Source organism: Myotis myotis, unplaced genomic scaffold, assembly GCF_014108235.1.
Source record: "Myotis myotis isolate mMyoMyo1 unplaced genomic scaffold, mMyoMyo1.p scaffold_m19_p_17, whole genome shotgun sequence".
Classification (NCBI taxonomy): Eukaryota; Metazoa; Chordata; class Mammalia; order Chiroptera; family Vespertilionidae; genus Myotis; species Myotis myotis.
Window position 1 is genome coordinate 15545400 of NW_023416321.1, and position 15103 is coordinate 15560502.

General features: G+C 37.7%; 1 protein-coding gene across 7 annotated transcripts in view; it reads left to right on the forward strand.

Moving 5' to 3' along the window:
- The window catches only part of LOC118671504 (signal transducer and activator of transcription 5B), a 68808-nt gene that overhangs the window by 14392 nt on the left and 39313 nt on the right, over positions 1-15103 (forward strand). For 3 of the 7 annotated variants that reach the window (XM_036339759.1, XM_036339761.1, XM_036339760.1), the window contains exon 1: positions 1039-2798. The exons of the other annotated variants lie outside the window; for them this stretch is intronic. The gene's annotated coding sequence lies outside the window, so the exon portion shown is untranslated. Of the gene's footprint in view, positions 1-1038; positions 2799-15103 lie in introns of those variants that run through there. 7 annotated transcript variants of the gene reach the window in all.

The following is a 15103-nucleotide window of genomic DNA, read 5'->3' on the forward strand; positions in this document are numbered from 1 at the left end:
AAGAACATTTATTTATCTTCTGGAAGCTAGCTTGCAAAATCTGGTCCGACACTCACTGTCCATTTAGTCTTCCCTTGCCTTTGACACTCTGACTAACTCTTTTTATTTTCCCAGATTTCTATTATGAAGAGAGAAATATCTCCATATTCTATGCACTGTGAGGTATTTGAAGTGCTTGTGCTGACTCATTTTTTAATTATACTAAGATACAGAGGATGGTTTGAGAGCAGTAATAAGATTCTCAGAAAATATAAAAACTTTCCTTTCTGACTCGTTAGAGAAAGGTTGGGGAAGACAAGGGGAAATACATCAATGAGCCAATCAGTTGTTGTTATTTGTTGGGATTAATTTGGTGACTAAGATTTTCAGTGCCCATCAGGCTAGTAAAAGTGAGTTTGGCTTTACTCTGTAATGCTAACAGGACAAACCCAAGGGTTTTCTAATACTGCTTGTTTTCCGCTCGTAGGGGGTTTTTTTGGCATATGGGAAATCAAGCTGAAGTTACCAGTAACAGCCACATCCATGATTTGTACTAAAAGTGATGATTTACGACTCTAGGCTATAGCTCTGCTTACTATGGGCTCCTCTGGGAAGATATTCTCATTATTATGCCATCTTTCAAAAATCGACCAGAAAATTTATTAAAAAGTAACTCAGATTATGTCCAAAGCCTAAAAGTACAAAAATAAGAAAAAATAATAGCTAACACTGTCCATTTCCGGTGCCAAGCAGACAGTGTTATAGCTCTTGCCATGTTTTCACTCATGATCCTCTGGCGGCGGGGGGTGGGGTGGGGGGTATTATCCTCAGTCAAAAGATGAAGAAATGGCCACAGAGAAGTTAAGTAACTTGCCCAAGGTCACATTGCTAGTAATGACGGCGCTGGATCCAGATCCAGGCCACTTTGATTTCAGAGGCGCATTCCTAACCCTTGTCCTGCAAAGGAGTGTGGGCAGCTGCAACTGTGCAGCGAGACAGTGGCTTCTTTAAGGCTCATATATTTTTATTTGTGTTCCAAAATGGACTCTTTTTTTTTTTTTTACATAGAAAAACATTTAATATAATTGGGATTTTTTGAAGTTATGAACATGATAAGCATTTTTCCCAACTAATGTATATATTTCTGGTGGAAATTACATTAAAGCAGAGAGAGTCTTAGTTTTTAACTGTAAGTTGTCCTGTGTTGTTCTTTCACGGGCATTACCATATACACCATAGGAGAAGTGCTATAAGCTGTCTTCTTGGCCTTTATTTACAAACAAAAGGAACTCTTGTGCCAATGTGGCAAGTGACACAAGTGTTTGTTGGCTGAGGACTCAAGTATCCAGCTCATTTTCTTTACAGCTTTATTTTGAAGGGATTTATGGCCCCATTCTTGTTTTATTAAAGCCACTAATTGTGATTTCTGAGATAGAAGGACTTAAGAATTTTAATTTGGGGGTGGGGGTAAAGATAGCTGAACAAATTACTGTGTGTTTAGGGCTAGGCAAATGGTCATTAGAAACCAGTCTAAGAAACATATTCCTTTTCATATCTGATGCTTATTTCCTCTGAGCACTTTCCCTTGGAGGTGGATTGTGAAGTTAAATCTTGAAGATATAATTCACAAGACTCTACATTGTGCATTGTAGAGCCTCATTCCTAAGTGTAGTGATTTGAATTTGAAAGATCAAGTGGGGGGGGGGGTGAGAAAAAACTTTAATTCCCTGAGCAGAGAGTATAAACTAGTTCAAATAAACAGAGGATGTTAGCTTCCAGGATTGTCAAACTGTCACCTTTGACCAGGGTTGAATTTTCTTTGAATGTTGACAAAAGTTACAGTGTCAGTGGAAAAAGCTTCATGTGAAGTATCTATAACTCAGAATTTCCTTATGTTTGTGTCAGTGAGATCCTACAATTAACGCTTTTTAACATGTCTGTTGAGTCTAAGAAGCCTTCAGTGGGGTTTTCCAGCCTTTAGGTGGGAGTAAATTAGAAAGTTTATGAAAAACTATTTTATGTTGTCTAACATTCAGAGCCTGTAGCTGGTGGCAAATCGCTACTGTTTTTGTAAAGAATGGGATTTGAAAATCCAACCTGGGGGACATGTCTTAACTAAGCAAGCTTCACAGATGTCATTGTAGTATTTATAAAAAGAAACTGCTTAGCACTAAATCTGTTGAGGTACTAAAAATTGGAATTTTCCAGCTTTATCATAGAGCATTCTTCAAAATATAGTCATCCATCGTTTAGGTAAAATTACCTCTCAGAAATAATGCTAATTCTATTTTTTTTGTTTCCTGTTTCTAAAAATCTCTTGGTCATCTTTGAGACTTGAGCAAAGTAGCAAACTGGAGATTTACAGAAATATGCAGCTCTTGACAAAATGTAACCGTCAGTTTACCCGGTGGGTTGATGTTTTTAGGATTTGTGATCTGTTTCTGGTAGAAAATGAGGGAGAATTATAGTGAGAATTGGACATTGTAGAGCCTCATTCCAAAAGGTATGGGAGGTCTCATATATGGAGATGCAATGCAAATATTCCTTCTTTTTATGTTGTTATTGTTTCAGTTATGTAGTGATAAATGGAAACCCTGAAGCTTATCCTAAGATAAGTTTATCTTGTAATGAGTTTAAATAGCAAGCGAAAATGCTAAATTCATTGTGATGTGAATAGAGATTGGCCTTCCTCTTTAACTGTTGACGGTACTAAAACAAAATGGAAAACATTTGGCTTCCTGAATGACATGGCTGCAGTCAACATGCTGAGCTGGTGCTGAAGCATGAACCCTTGATTTTGCAACACCAGAGCAAAGCACGTAAGTTTAAAGGGATGGGTCCTTAAGTAAGATAGCTTATTACCTTAAGCACGCATTTTAAATTTTGTCCTAGAAATGTGACATCGTCCGAATTTATGGATTTTGAATTTTTATTACCCAAATGTGAAGTCTAGTTTGAACAAAACTTAGCATTATATTCCAGTTAATTGGTACATTTGAACAGGACAAACTTAAAACAGTGGCTTTTATGGAACAACTCATAAAAGAATATTTTGAAATATACATATTCATATACAATATGCATACATCTTAAAAACTTCTTTATACTCATAATGCCAGAAACCAAAGGTAAATGACAAAATTAGGGGGAAAAATTGTTTTTTATTCTCACCTGAGGATATTTTTCCATTGATTTTTAGAGAGAGTTGGAAGAGAGAGGGAAAGACAGAGAGAAATATCAATGTAAGAGAAACACATCAATTGGTTGCCTCCTGCGCGTGCCCCGACCAGGGAGGAGCCTGCAGCCGAAGCGCCTCCCTTCACCAGAATTGAACCTGGGATCCTCTGGTCCATAGGCCGATGCGCTATCCACTGAGCCAAACCAGCTGGGGCAGAAAAGTATTTTTAAAAATATATATTTTATTGATTTCAGAGAGGAAGGGAGAGGGGGGGAGAGAGAGAAACATCAATGATGAGAGAGAATCACTGATCGACTGCCTCCTGCACACCCCAGTTGGGGATCAAGCCTGCAACCCGGGCATGTGCCCTGACAAGAAATTGAACCGTGACCTCCTCTTTCATAAGTTGATGCTCAACCACTGAGCTACTGGCCAGGCAGACTAACAGCATCGAAAAAATAAAAACATTGTTGCTTAGGAATATGAGGGAAACTGACAGTTCATGACTCATTGGTTGAAATGTAAATTGGTGCTTTTTTGAAGTTTGATCTGTGTATTGAGAGCCTTAAAAATGTCCCTACACTTTTACCTAACAGTTCCATTTAGATGACAGAATCTCAAATGTGTTCAAAGATTTGTATACAAGGCTATTCCTCATTGTGCTATTTAAAATAGCAATAAATTGGAAAACAACTTCATGTTCAGCATTACAGGATTAATGAATTAAATTTAGGAATTTCTATACAATGGAATACTATTCAGCAGTTTCAAATCATGTTATGAAAAGTATTTAATGACTTAAGGTAAGGTTTATAATATATTACTAAATGAAAAAGCAAATTATAGCCCTGCTGGTGTGGCTCAGTGGTTGAACATAGACCTATGAACCAGTCACAGTTCGATTCCCAGTCAGGCCATATGCCCAGGTTTCGGGCTCGATCCTCAGGGTGGGGCGTGCAGGAGGCAGCCAATCAATGATTCTCTCTCATCATTGATGTTTCTATCTCTTTCTCCCTCTCCCTTCCTTTCTGAAATCAATAAAAAAATATTTTTTTAAAAAGCCAATTATTTTTTAAAAACCACATACAATTGTGCTTGGAAAAAAGAATAAGCATTAAAAAAAGATTTCTTCTGGATTGTGAGATTCCAGATGTGTGTGTGCACACTTCCTAGCATTTCCTGTTCATTATTACCTGTTTAATGAACAGGAAATACTTTTACACTCAAGAAAAAAGTTACTTTAATGAATTGATAAAGAAATTGTGATATTTATATTCTTTCTTTATATATAATGGAGTGTTATTCAGCCATAAAAATAAGGAAATCCTGCCATTTGTGTCAACATTGAACCTTGAGGTGATTATGCTAAATGAAATGTCGGACAGGGAAAGACAGATATTACATGATCTCACTTAAATATAGATATAATAATAATAAAAATAACAACTCATAAAAATAGCAGATTGGTGGTTGCCAGGGGCGGGTGGTGGGGGAATGAGTGAAGGTGGTTAAAGAGTACAAACTTCTGTTGTAAACTCTGGGGATGTAGTATGCCGCATAGCGACTATAGTTAACAATGTATTGTATAATTTAAAGTTGCTAACAGAGATATTAAAAGTCCTCACCACACACACACACACACACACACATGCAAATTGTAACTGTGGTGGATGTGTTTACTAACCTTATTGTGGTAACCATTTTGCAATACATCAAATCATTGTACACGTACACTTTAAAACTTCCACAATGTTATATGTCAATTATATCTCAATAAAGCTGGGGGGAAAGTAATTTTTTTTAAATGACATTTGTGTATTGATTTATCTTAGAATAAACAACCTGTTTTTGTTTTCAGTTAATGTTTCCTTTTTTAGGAACAGAAAAGTGAATGATCTGCATTTGTGTTAACTGTTTGGCATGGCATACTTATTTAGTATGATTAGATGGCGTATTTTGTTGAAGAGCTATATTAAAATCATTACCATTGTATTCAACATTTTCAGAGTTAAAATAATTTGAACTTGAGCACTGAGTTATTTCCTATACTTGGTGGAATGCTTCATAAACTGATAACAAATTATATTGTTTTCTAAATATGATAAAGAAGTTATAACGTTTTACATACTTGTGTATGTGCTCTGCTAAGCTACTGTTCGTTTCATGTTGAAGGCGTGTGTGTGTGTTGTTGTTTTGACTTTTGGAAAAAAAAAACAGGCTTAGTTTATTTTAACTTCTTACAGCCCTGAGCATTGTATTATTTCAGTGTATTTTCTGCACTTGCTGTTGTACTGCTTTCTTTTCCATGATGATACCTACAAAGGTTGCTAGGTTTCTTTTCCTTGTAATTCCATTAGTCATGTCTAATGACTTCTCTAAATGTTTATTATGGTATTCATTTGGGAATATCTGGTAAAGGAAATGTCTAGCGAAAGATACTTTCTCTTGGGTATATGTCATTAGTAATACAAAAGATGTGTTCTGACTTAATTAAATTTACATTAAGTAGTTTATTTGTAACTAGATTTAAGGAGTTTAAAGAAGAAAAAGGAAAATACACTATAAGTTGATGTTTTAGGAGAATTCTGGAGCCACGGCTATTTAGGTCTTTATTACTTTGCAGCAAATAAAATTACAATCTTAAAAAAAAAAACACCACATGTATTTTTTGAGCCCAGCAGAAGACCTACTTATTTTATGTAAATGTCATCTCAGTAAAAATCTACCTTAACTTAGATTATGCCTTGTAATTTATTGTAATGAATTTGCTGTAACAGAATTTTATTTTAAGTTAGTTTTGAGACTACTAAAGTATAAAAGAAACCAGGTAGTATCTTTAATGCTTTTTAAACCTAAATCCATAAGTAGTTAATTCAAATTCATAAAGATAAATATTTTCACATATTGAAAATAAAATTATAGCCCTAGCTGGTCTTCCTCAGTGGCTAGAGCATCAGAGCATCAGCCTGTAGACCGAAGGGTTGTGGGTTTGATTTTGGTTAAGAGCATGCACCTCAGTTGCAGGCTCGACCTCCAGCCCTGGTCGGGTGTGTGTGGGAGACAACAAATCTGTGTGTCTCTCTCACACTGATGTTTCTCTCTCTGTCTCTCCCCCTCCCTTCCACTCTCTCTGAAAATCAATGGAAAAATGTCCTCGGGTGAGGATTAAAAGCAACAACAACAAAAATGGCCAGCAGTTGGATTCCATAAAAAAAAAAAAAAAAAGAAAGCCATAAACATATTGCCCAATATGCCTTCATTAATAAACCTGTTAATTTTTTGGTTCTTTTTGCTTATAACTTCTTACCTCCTGTCTCCTGAAAATTTGATGATCTCATTTAATCCAAAATTATGTTTTCCTTTGGTTTCAGTTTATTTGTAGTGGCTGATTTATCACTGTGATATTGTTGTGACCAGTTAGCCCAGTTTCTTCTCTTATGTGTCTTAGACATCTTCACCAAACCATGAGGTATTTTATAAATCATTTAAATTTGGGGGCCTCAAATTTAGCATCATATATTTTATAATAATAGCATCAATTAATTATGCAACATATTTTAAAAGTTATACATAAAATGATTTATCGCTGTCTTCAGGAAAACTAGTTACTTGTTTGTGTTACTTGTCTTTATCCGATTTTGAGAACTTGGCTGACCTCACAAAGATAAGTCGTTTCCAATCTGTAAATCTGAAGGTTATCTTCTTAAAGGAGTTCAATGTATGTGAGATTCAAAAGACTGCAAAAAAACAAACAGAAAACACCTTTTTTCAGACGTTAACATAATTTTGTTGGAAACTCTTTAATTTGCTTTTTGTCTCTTAGTTGCTAGAGGGCTTTTTGAAGTTTTATGTGTGGGAGGGTGGTGTTTAAAATACCTCCAAGGTGCCCAGCCCGTGTGGTTCAGTGGTCGAGCCAGGAGCCAGGAAATTGCAGTTGGATTCATGGTCAGGGCACATGCCTGGGTTGCAGGCTCGATGCCCAGTAGGGGGCGTGCAGGAGGCAGCTGATCGATGATCCTCTCTCATCACTGATGTGTCTATTTCTCTCTCCCTTCCTCTCTCTGAAATTAAATAAATAAATAAATAAACAAACTAAAACACCTCCAAAGTAAGTAAAGAAATGTATTCCAAAGTTTTATAGTAATTTGGCTATTTAAGTAAGACTTAGTAAGTACGAAGTAAATATTTGTTGACTAGTGAATGAATGGGCTGTACAATCACACCTGCTTTTTAAGGCACAGTTAGACAGCACCGTGACCCATTAAACTAGATATGCCAGTGGTTCTTACCCATTTGGGGATTAGAGGATGTTTTGAGACTCCGATAAAACCATTGACTCCATTCCCAGTAAAATACACGTATGCATGAAATTTTGCTTACACTTGAAGAGGCTCATGGACTCTAGTTGCAAGCCCCTAATATAAACAACCAGCTCCCTATTAACACAGGTAATGGAATTAGAAAATGTGGAGAAGAGAAAAAGAATCCAAATATACGGTTAAAGCAAACCTCTAGTCTGATCTTGTTATTTGGGGGCTCAGGAGGGACTTATTTTCTCAGAAACTTAATAAATATCCATCTACTTGACCATTTAAGGTATTCCATTATATAGCTCTACCATAAATTAGTTAATCTATTAATGGATATTTAGGTTGTTTCTAGTTTTGCACCTTTTAAAAATTAATTTCAGAGAGGAAGGGAGAGGGAGAGAGAGACAGAAACATCAGTGATGAGAGAGAATCACTGATTGCCTGCCTCCTGCACTCCCCGCACTGGGGATCCAGCCTGCAGCCCTGGCATATGCCCCCAACTGGAATCGAACCGGGGTCCTCCCCAGCCCGCAGGCTGACCGACGCTCTATCCACTGAGCCAAACCGGCTAGGGCTAGCTTTGCACTTTTAAAGACAACTCCATGTGGGGATTCTTAGACTGAGTAGATTTTTTCATATTTGCCAGACCATCTCCTTAATGTAAGTTCTAGAAGTGGAGTTGCTGAGTCGTTTGCATAGATAGTGCCAGCTGCCCTCCAAAAAGGCTATCCCAGCTGATGTGCTCACCAGTAACCAGTGCCGTTTCCCCATATCCTTCATAACCGAGTGTGGACAACCTTTATATCTTCGCTAGCCTCTCATGCTTGTTTGTATTTCTTTGATTTCTAGCAAGGTGGGACAGTGTTCCACATGTTTATTGCCAATTTTGTTTCTTCTTTCTGATTTGCCTTTTTGTATATTAGCCTGTTTTTCTATCATAAGTGCTTCCGTTTTCCCAGAGATCTTTCTGTCTTACATATGACCTCCTAGTTTCTTCTGATTTATTTTTATTTTTTTGGCTTTCAACTTTGTGTAGTATTTTTTGCAGTAAGTAAATGTAGTCTAATTTAGTAGTTTTTTGTTCTCTGATCATGCTAGTAAGACATGCCTAGAAAACCCATCCACACTCAAAGATTATTACGTTTTCATTTGTATTTGCTTTTAGAATATTTTAGACTTCTATTATTTTTATTTTTTTGCATTTGTCTCTCTATTCATTGGAAATCTATTTCTGCGTAAGAAGTGAGGTGGGCTCTAGCTGGTTTGGCTCAATGGATAGAGCATTGGCCTGGGGACTGAAGGGTCCTGGGTTCGATTCTAGTCAAGGGCACATGCCCGGGTTGTGGACTCGATCCCCAGCAGGGGGCGTGCAGGAGGCAGCTGATCAGTGATTCTCTCTCATCATTGATGTTTCTATCTCTCCCTCTCCCTTCCTCTCTGAAATCAATAAAAAATATATTTTTTAAAAAGAAGTGAGGTAGGAATGTAGCTTTGTTTTCCTGAAAATGACAATAATCCATATTTATTGACCACTCATTGTGTGCCAAGCACTGAGATAAATATTTCATATGTATTAATAATTTTAACCTAAATCAATTACAAATGGTTAGCCAGTTATAAAAAAAATCCACCATTTTCCATCAGTTCCCTCTTTTTTCCATATGAAAATCCATCTTTATCATATACTGAGTCCTCGTATATGTTCAGATCTGCTGCTTTTCTTTTATTTTTAAAATATATTTTAATTTATTTCAGAGAGGAAAAGAGAGGGAAAGAGAGAGGGAGAGAGAAATCAATGATGAGAGAGAATCATCGATTGGTTGCCTCCTGCACGCCCCCTACTGGGGATTGAGCCCGCAATCCAGGCATGTGCCCTTGACTGCAATCGAACCTGGGACCCTTCAGTCTGCAGGTCGATGCTCTATCCACTGAGCAAACCAGCAAAGGCAGATCTGCTTCTTTTCTATTTTGTTCCGTAGATCAGTGCTTCTGAATATACCGTATTGTCTTATTAGGTATTTTATTTGGATCATTAAATTTTTTCAGAGAATAAATCAAAGAGATAAGTAAGAATTTGTATGAACTTCCTTTGAAATATGCAGTAAGATAGGTTTTTAATGTGATTCAAAATGAATTTCACATTTTTTTAACAGATGGCAGATAATCACCAGTAGTTCCCTTAACGAATCACTACACCTAGTCTTCTTAAACATGTCTTTCTATGGAGATTCTGTAATAGAATAGGAATTTTTAAAAACAATACTCTATACACTTTCACTCAAAATAGTGTAATTTCATACTAACATTTCAGTAAGTACAGTGACTACATAATTTATATATTTGCTTATTTAAAAATATATATATATTTAATCCTCACCTGAGGATATTTTTTTTCCATTTGCAACACAGGTATGTGCTCTTGACCTGGAATCAAACCCATGACCCTTTGGTGCATGGGCGGATGCTCTAACCACTGAGAACACCGGCCAGGGCCTTACATTTTTTTAAATCAATTTTTTATTGATTATTAGAGGGGAGAAAAGAGGAAGAGAAAGAAACATCAATGTGAGAGTGGAACATCGATATGCTGCCTCCCGCACACCACCCACCAGGGATTGAGCCCACAACTAGAGGCAGGTGCCCTAACCAGGAATCAAACTGGCAACCTTTGAGTGCACAGGAGGGTGCCCACCCAGCTGAGTCACACCAGCGAGGGCAAAACTGCATGTATTTCTAAGTGTTAATTTAAAAGCTTAGGATTGCTTTCAGAAATTTTTCCTTCTAAGCAAAATGTAGAAGGAAAGTTATAAATGTTACAAATAAGACATATGAACTAGAAAATTGTAAACAAGAGTTTTATAGGAAATATGTAAAATATTATAGATGAGCATTGTCCAGTACAAATGTAAATGTAAGTTTATAATAGCCACCTTTTAAAAAAGTAAAAAGAAATAGGAATAAATTTTAATAATATTTTTCTTTCATCCAGTGCCTCAAAAATATTTCAACATGCAACCAATATAAAAACTATTAATGAGATATTTTACATTTCTTGTTTATGCAAATTCTTCAAAATCTAGTGTGTACTTTATGCTTACAACATATCTCAATTTGAATGCAAAATGTCCACCAGAAACACATGCACTGTGTTCAGATTTCATAAAAATCTCGACTTTATCAATAGATTCACATACCCAACTTGTTCCTCCAGTAACTAAATTGAGCATCAGTTTTTCAGTTTAAATTTAAGTTCATTAAAATGAAACAAAATTTATAAATGCAGTTTCTCCGTGACACCAGCTACAATTCAAGTGCCCAATAGCCCATGTAGCTAATGGCTGTCATATCAGACAGTGCAGTCACAGGCTTTCTAAAGAAATAACATAAAATACAGGCTGTCTCCTACTTTTAACATCTGGCTTACAAATAACTCAAATTCAAATAGGGTGTCTTGCCCTTTGGGAACTCTTTAAGGGAACAGAAACTACGCTTCCCTGAAGAAGACGACACCCCTAAATTCCCACCAAACACCCACCCCCAAACACACAAGCATACACGGACGCACTCCGTTTTGGAATCCGCTACACCGAGGCGTGGTTGAAGCATCACCCACGCCTTTGGAGGCCCTTCTCTTCCCTTGGGGGTGGGACTTCTCCAGTCCTGTGCTGTGTGGGGAGCTGGGCTGGGAAACAGACGGGGTGGAGGGATTATCTTGTTACTAATGTTACCCCTGACGAGAAATTCTAACACCGTTTCTTCAGAAAACAAAATTATAAAGGGTAGTTAGGTTTTGTAAGATTGTGGCTCAACTGAGGTTTTTGGGTTTACCTAGGAATTTTTAAAAAAGTCTTTTTGTAACTCTGAGAAAATAGTTTATGTACCAAACAACAAGCATGCAAATGGTTTTGGAATATGAGTTCATTTGTCAGGTGGCCGGAGAGAGGGTACGGGAGAGAGGTTGGGAGTTGCCTGTTGTTTTATTGCAGAAGGGTGCAGGGGCCTGAGGACTGAATTTGGATGCAGCAGCTTAAATTGTCTCTCATCCTCCATGTGGCCTTGCTTACAACGCAAACTAAACCCGTTCTGTTTTAGGTGTCGTTCAACTATCAAATCACTTTTAGACAGAGTTTTTGTTATTTTGTTTTGCTTTGGGGTGTGTGTGTTTGAAGCAGTTTGCCTAGAAAAAAATTGTTTTCTTTTCGTCTTAGCTACTATTCATTTTTATGGTATACTTAAAGTTGGTGTTTGAAATTTGGGATCTTCTAGTTACAGATGAAATTTTCCCTTTCAAAAGAAATTCCCGCCCCCTTCCCCCCCTGCCATGTTAGCTTAGCCCTAGGAGGCACCTAAGGAGGGGAGTAATTTTTAGTTCTGTGGAGTTGAGGTGGTGATCACTCCACCTGTGTGTGGAAGGCTGGACAGTTTCAGAAGTCCGTCTTGGTAGAGCGACTCTGGAACCTCCGGGAATACCTAAGGCCTTGGTTCTTCAGGCCTTCCTACTTAGTTGATCTTAATGTTCTTTCTAGATCTCCGATTCTCGGAGGAACCCTGGAGGAAATGGATAGAACCTCTGTGTTGTTTTGCATATTGGCTGACATCTAAGCCAAATTAGTTGGCTTTTTAATGTTAAATAAAACATCCAGTAGCTTTTAATAAGGTGTGCTTCGGGAACCCCTTTATTTTAGTATGGTGCCAAAAGTAGCTTAATTATAACACTTAAAACATTTCTGGTATTCTTTATTGAATGTCATTGATTCCTCAATAAAAGTGAGGATTATTTCCATAAAGGAAAATTATTTTCCCAATATAATATCACAAGCTATTTTAGAATATTTGAAATATTTTCTTAGGTGAAAATTTAAGAGCATATACAAAAGTTGTTATGCCCCAAGGAGCCTGATTCTTTTGTTTTAGCATTCATTACATTCATTATATTGAATAAAAGATTGTTGTGTTGACTTCAGAAGTAGATGATGCATTTTAAAGTATTTAAAAGTACTTTTAATACACCTAAAGTTTTCACTGTGATGTATTTGTTGTTTTAGTAGAATTTGACCTATATTTTAATTCCATGGGGGAAAAAGATAAACAAAATGTTTGCCAGCCACCTACCACCTTGTGCTGTTATGCGTTGGTGGGTAGAAACTTTAGTCCCATTGTGAATTTCTAACTCCGTGCTCTATATTTTTAGAGCCTTGTAGAGATCGAATCTGCAAACCAACTTTGAAAGATAAATGATTTGATTGTGGCAAGCATGAAAGTTATCCTCTAAATAAAACTGTGTCTGCTGGGAAAAAGCTACACTAATACCACAATGACGTGATCTTAACCGTGGGATCCTCGATTAGACCCGATTTGTTTTGCACGTATTATAGCTCCATAAAGATGGTCGACTTTCAGCAGGAATGAACAGATGTCCCGGCTTCATAAATTGCTTTCACATTGTCAGGGCATTCACAGAAGCCTGCCATCACCCTTGTTACTCTGATTTTGTTGAGACCCTTTGAAAACTTCTCCCCAAATATTGGTTTGAATGCACAGACCTTGCTGTTTACCTATAAGATTCTATAATAGTCAAGTGGTATCCTTCCCCCCCCCCCCCAAAAAAAAAGAAATAAAAAGAAGAAAATTAAAAACAAAAATGTGAAAATATAGTATAGGCTGTATTCATTTAAACTTTCAAGTATTTTTAATAGTAGATACTAGAGCCCTAGCTGGTTTGGCTCAGTGGATAGAGCATTAACTTACAGATTGAAGGGTCACAGGTTTGATTCTGGTCAAGGGCACATACCTTGGGGGTAGGCTTGATCCCTGGCCCTAGTCAGGGCACATGCAGGAGGCAACCAATCAATGTGTCTCTCTCACATGGATGTTTCTCTCTCTGTATCTCTTCCCCTCCTTTCCACTCTCTAAAAATCGATGGAAAAATATCCTTGAGTCAGGATTAACCCCCCCCCCCCAATATATTAGAGTCTAAGTTTAATAAAATACATATCTGTTTTGTTCCCTGCTGTATTTTCAGTGTCCCCTTGGGAGTTTGACCGGGAGACCAGGAGTTTGATCGCTCACTATGATGTGCGCTGACCACCAGGGGGTGGCGTGGAATGAAGGAAGGTCCTGGCCAGCAGCCGGAAGGCCCCGATCGGCCCTGATTGCCGGCTAGGCCTAGGGACCCTGCCTGTGCACGAATTTCATGCACTGGGCCTCTATTCTCTGATAATAAGCTTTGGTTCGTGTTGAAGATATTTTAATTCTAGTTATTCCCCTTTAATCTCAACAGAGAGGATATATTCAGAGGAGCTTCAACCCTCAGAAGGGCTGAAAGCATGCCTTTCACTATGGAAGAAAGAAAAAGAAGGGAAAGCCAATTCTCTGTTTCCTTTGAATTTCAGAGTTAAGGGTGGAAGAAATGTGAGTTCACTAGGCATGAACTGGCTTTCCCCCCTATTAGAAAAAACTTTTTTTTAACCAGTTGAATCATTTTTAAGTGGCATTAAGTATATTAACATTGTCATGCAACCTTCACCACCATCCATCATCATTCCCAAACTGAAACTGTACCCATTAAATGATAACTCCCACCCCCGCCCCCCAGGCCCTGGCAACCACTATTCTACTTTCTTTCTATATAAAGTGACTATTCTAGGTACCTCATATAAGTGGAATCATATAATATTTGTCCCTTTGTGTCCGGATTTTTTTTTTTTTTTTTTTAGTATGACTCTTTGTTTGGAGACTAGACAATTCTTCTTTTTCTTTTTTTTTAAAATATATTTTTATTGACTTCAGAGAGGAAGGGAGAGGGAGAAAGAGGTAGAAACATCAGTGAGGAGAGAGAATCATTGATCGGCTGCTTTCTACACGCCCCCTACTGGGGATTGAGCCCACAAACTGAACTGGGCATGTGCCCTTGACCGGAATCGAACCTGGAACCCTTTAGTCTGCAGGCCGACGGTCTATCCACTGAGCCAAACCAGCCAGGGCTTGACAATTTTTCTTACCCCTGCATTTCTAGTTTTTGCTTTGTACCGAGACCTAGCCAGTGATGCATACACAATAAGTATCCAAAGACACGTGAGTTCAACAGCTTGTTGGGTACCGCTAGGGGGTTATTAAAGCTTTGAAAATGTGATTCCTAATCTGCATGTCGGTAGGCTTAGCTCCTCCAAGCCTTGCTGATAAACCTGCACCAACAGTAATATCAAAGATTAGGCTTTCTCCATGTTTGATAAAGCAAATTGTTCTCATTGTTACAGACTGATTATGAACTGGAAAATCACCGATACATTGTTGTAATGGTTTATACAGACATTAAGACAAACTCTGTATGAAGGACAGCAGCTACAAAAAGAGGTGTTGATTGCAGCTTAAGACATTATATGCTCATACTCATTCCCCCCCCCTCCATTTTTCTGTTTTCATTGTATTTTCCCTTCTCCCTCCCTCTCTCCTTCTTTCCCTCTCTTTTTCCCTCCCTCCCTCTCTCCTTTCCCTTTCCTTCCCTTCCACTCTGTCCCTTCCTCTCTGCCTTCCTTCCTTTTTTCCTTCCGCCTTTCCATCCTTCCTTCCTTTTCTCTTTCTCTATCATTTTCATTTTTCTGAGTAGTTGCTACAGAGACAGCCTCACCCTATTATC